The sequence below is a fragment of the Cupressus sempervirens genome, chromosome 1, assembly GCF_028749045.1.
Source record: "Cupressus sempervirens isolate cs-2001-9-10 chromosome 1, ASM2874904v1, whole genome shotgun sequence".
Lineage (NCBI taxonomy): Eukaryota > Viridiplantae > Streptophyta > Pinopsida > Cupressales > Cupressaceae > Cupressus > Cupressus sempervirens.
The window spans coordinates 73,324,882-73,330,147 of NC_143118.1; the positions used below are offsets into that span (position 1 = coordinate 73,324,882).

Below are 5,266 nucleotides of genomic sequence, written 5' to 3' on the forward strand. Positions count from 1 at the left end.
ATATAACTTTGTTTCTATCTTCTTCTTGAAAAAAAAAAAATGAAAAGGTACATACAAGAATAGCAAAAAATATTAATAATTGGTTTCAAGTTGTGTTGTTGTTCCTCATATTCTTGAGCTCAAATCTACTAAAATATATTTATATAAATCAGTTTAATTTTTAAATTTTATTTATTATAATCATTGAAATACTAATATAGTTAAGATTTATAATTTAATTTAAATATTGTTTGGTGACTCTTGACACTTCACTCCCCTTCACCCTAGCTCAACAATATTGCATATCCCCACAATAATTTAAGTTTGATGAAATCACAATATTATAAACAATTTAAATTTATAACCATTCTACAATGATCCTTTATTTTTGCTAGAGCTTATTTTCAATTCCTAAACAATAGTAAGATTCCAATTAATCTTTTCCCAACATTAAAAGTTTGCATGGAGATACTCAAACCACTAAAATTTAAGCTAAAATTGCACTTAAGTAGTGACATATAAGGACATGGGATAAATATACAATATATTTTCTTTTCAAAAATGTTTTCTCATATATGAACTGCAAAATTGGATGAAAATCAAATAATTATAATTTCAAAGCATCCTTAAAAATTGTTTAAATAAAACCTAGAAAAATGAAATCTCAACAAGAATTTAAATAAAATCAAGAACAATGAATGGCAGAATTTGCAGGAAAGATACTTCACAACTCTATCAGAGAAATTTCTTTCAAAAAAGAAAGGCAAACCGAAATCAATCTCCATATAACTCTGTTTCTATCTTCTTCTGAAAAAGAAAATTAAAGAGTATAGACATAAATTACAAAAATTTGACACATATTGAAATGATTTGATTCAGAGATTGTGACAATCATACTTTTATGTCCCACAAATCAATATATTAAAGCAATACATATACATACTAGGATTCAGCACCCGCTTTTAAAGAGTATAACTTGGTGCATTAAATTTCAGGTAATAGCAAAGCCAAATTTAGAGTAGTTGAGGAAAAAAGCACAGTATAACAATCAATTTGAAGGAAGAAGAAAAGGAAAACCAATCAAATAGGCATAGTGGCCACAGATAAGATCTTGCTGCGGGACAAGTATTGAGGCATCTCAACAGAAACACATCTCCCTGTGTTAACCCCTGTTTCCAATGGAGGGTAATACATGTAGAAAACTTTATCGTTGGTGTCCGATTCAATCCCACTCAAGAAATTCCCATCTTCCCCAAACACAGCTGCATCAACGCTATCAAGAGGCCGAGGAAGAGCATCAACCTCCGCCCACTAATTCTGTGTAGAGTCAAATTCTGCCACAGATCCCCACTGGAAGCAATACAGACGCCCAAATGCGGCCACAATGGGATGCATACAATCTTGGGCAAACCAGATGTTGGGCAAAGTGGACCAAACTCCTCTTTCCTGATCGAACCGCTGAAGCTCCTCATCAAACAAGCTGACAACATAGAGCATGCCTTCTATAAAAAGCGAGGAACACAGCCACTTCTTTTGAAGCATGTTGGGAAGAAGCTTCCACTCATCTCTCTCCACGTTGTAAACTGCAGCCTGGCTCGTACTCTTCCAATCACATTCTCTTCCTCCTACGATATAAATCTCATCTCCTTCAGGAGATGCGCAGCACGCAAAGTCAAACATGATCTCTGTGATGGGTGGATCTGCACCTTTGCTCCACTGGAAAGACACAAAATCAAAGACCAAAACAGTCATGTTTGATATTCTCTTCCTCTTTAAACCCACTCTGCAACACTCATATCTTAACCCTAGTAAAACCAGTTTATGCTTCACACAAACACACTTGGATAATGAGTAGAGTTTAAATTTGGCAGGGACGGGAGGGAGTCTTCCCCACAACTGGTTAACTGGGTCAAATGTAGTTATGCGAACATTCTCAATCAAACATATCAACTCTTGGGACCTCCCACGACTCCTCCTGTCTTCGTAAAACTCTGAGTTTTCCAGCAGTCTCTTCCAACTCTTACATACTTCCTTCACTCTTCGGTGAGATGCAAAAGGCACTCTCATTAAGATTTCCCTTACCAACTCTTCTGGAATTACACTAAAATACTCCATCATTTGTATACACTGCTGAAACGATTCTCAAATAATCTTGATCTTACCAGTGCTCACGTGAATTCGAAACAAAGAGCATAGCTGTAACGTCTCAAACAAATAGATTTCCCAGCATATGCCATGTTATATATATACCGAGCAAAAAGTGCCTTGATACCTCGTGATTTTTTCTATATTTGCTCACGTTTTAAAAAATTGTTCCAAATATAGAATACGTCTGATGTTCTGAATATTTTTAATCGATCTCACTATTTTTAGAAATATCAGTTGCCTTGAAAAATTAAATTAAATTTTCTATTAGACAGTTTTTATATTAAATATAATAAAGATCAATAAGTTATAAATTACTATTTTTTAAATAGATATAATAAAATAATATTTCAAAAATATATCAACAACTAAATTTTAAAATATGAAATATGAAATTGATCAAAATATCTAGTGAAATACAATGGAACAATCAAATCATATTATATATACAATTTGAAAATAAACTAATATTAAAGCTAAAATTAACTTTAAACTTAAATTTTGTTTCATTGATTGAGTGGAAGAATGTTTACATGATTAGACAAGTAGAAAATATAATAATAGATTTTGAATTTAATAATATCCAATTAATGCCGATAGGCATCCTAGAATGGCAAAATGGGCGAAGTGGGATGGTGTGAATGTGTTAATGTTAACTTTTATTCGTCTAGGTTAAATTTGACAATCATCTACATGTCAAAAGTTTAAATCTTATTATAAATAGAAAATACTTTTAGATGTAGTAAATTATATTATAATTAATTTGTAGTGGATATCTATCAACATTTCTTTAGATAGATTTATTTAAGATATCTACACTAGTTAATGTCTATAGGTAGGGCAGAGTTAACTTTTATTCTTCTAGGTTAAATTTGACAACCATCCACATGTCAAAAGTTTAAATCTTATTATAAATAGAATATTCTTTTAAAAATAATTTAATAAATACAAAGGGACTTGCTAGTTGGGCAGCAGGCCCCCCCAGCTATTATAGTTGCTAATTTGAGCAAGAGGTAGATTAGTTGCCAACTGGACCTGGCCACTTAACAAATTACGGGCTTACTGGGAAGAGACTTTTAAGTAGATTGTTTCCATGCCCAGGCAGGTTGAATGATATGGATAACATTAGGTTGATACTTCATAATAGTTGCTAATAATATGAACTAAAGGGATAGATATCTTCTTTAGATTATAATATTTGGAGATATAAATCATCTATTTTTTCAGAAATTAAAATTAAAAACTTAATTTAGTTTAAAAAATAGAGATAAAAGAAATTTAAATAATTTTAAATGTTGTAAATTAAATTATAATTATTTTGTAGTGGTATCAACATTTCTTTAGATAGATTAGATTTATTTAAGATATCTATACTAGTTTAAATAATTTAAAATTAATATTATATAGAACTTCAAACATCTAAAAATAATAAACATAATAATAATAGACTACTTTGAATTTAGAATTTAAAGATAAAATAAAATAGCTGGACATATTTAGAAATATCAGTTACATTGAAAAATTAAACTATATTTTTAACTATTTTTATTATATTAAGATTGTTTTTATATTAGTTATGATAAAGATCAATAAGTTATAAATTATTAAAAAATAGATATAATAAATTATATTTAAAAAATATATGAACGTAAAATACAGTAAAAGAATCAAATCAAATTTTACACACATATATATAACAGATATGAGATTAGACAAAATGAAAACATAACAATAGATCTTTCAATTAAATAATATCTCAATAAAATAATTTAAAATAAATTCTTAAATAGAACTTCGAAGATTACAAAATAAATATAATAGTAATGGAGAAGATTTCTTCTACTTTGAATTTAAAATTTAAAGATAATTTCCACAAACACAAACGTATGCAAACTTAACCTAAAGCGAAATAGGAAATGGAATATGCGAAATTAATGGAATATGCAAAATTTTCACTGCTGGAAGAGTTCTTCAACGGGCAAGAGTTCTATCTGCGAGGAAAGACTGAAGAACATGGATAACATTTTGTCAAAACTTGTGCAGCTAGTAGAGAGATGAAATTAAAAACGGTGCAGATATTTCCTTTGATTGAACGGTACAAATTTGTGATTCCTCATGACGGCCAGACGTACAATGCTCTGATAAAAAGCATGGCGGATCTATATAAACCAGATGAAGCTGCTAAACTCTATGATCAGATTACACAATGCGACTTGAAAGCCACCATTCACACCTACAACATGCTTATGCACCTACATTGAAGGACTCGAGGGCTCTTCTCTTCAATTATGATAAATTCCTCGCTGATTTTTCACAAGAAAGCAGGCCTCATATACTTGAGCAAATTGGAGAATAGATGAGACAAACGGGGAAGTTGGATGTTGCAGATGTGTTTGTTAAAGTTCTGACATAAACTGTTAAGAAAAACCAAGAAAGCCAACATAGGACGTGTCACTTCTGGTCTAATGGTGAGTTTGGGCAACCTAGATTCTAAATCTGGCAAGTATAACTATGTATCAATGCAGTTGTTTCGGTCAGGATATTGTGAGTTGAGGCTTACTCCATGTCTCCAACAAGCTCCAGTTTTGCTTAGCCTTCTCCAACCAAAGTGCTAACTAATCCTTCAGGATATCTTTAATTTAATTTATTTAAGAAGTAGTTTTTCTGGCAGTTTGATTATCTAATGATTAATATAGTTTTTCCAACTGTCTAAACAGATTTTAGCTTGTATATATTCACTTGTTATTATAATAAAGGTGTGTGTACATTTTCATTTCACATTCTTTGGGCATGTTACAGTGGTATTAGAGTCAAGTTGTTGGAGAAAATGAATTTAGATTGAATTGTGATTCCAATGCATTCTTTAATTTCAATAGTTGGAATAGTTCTTTCTGGAAAAGAAAATTATCATGAACGGTTTTGAAAAGTTAAAAATACTCTTTTTTTAATGATTTGTGGGATGATGTTTGTGAAAACAAAGATGAAAATGAAGAGCCCAAGTACCCTATAGATGAAAAGGAACTCGTCATCTAGAAGGGTAAAGACAAAAGGGCTTATGCTCTTAATGCTGCCTCTATTACTAAAGAGGTAAGTAGACGTATAATATCTTGTAAGAGTGCATTTGTAGCATTAAAGGAACTCA

At 30.9% G+C, this 5,266-nt stretch overlaps 1 pseudogene; it reads right to left on the reverse strand.

The window, feature by feature from the left end:
- Window positions 1-1,059: 1,059 nt before the first annotated feature.
- Window positions 1,060-2,097, reverse strand: LOC149576227 (F-box/kelch-repeat protein At1g80440-like; annotated as a pseudogene).
- Window positions 2,098-5,266: the final 3,169 nt, after the last annotated feature.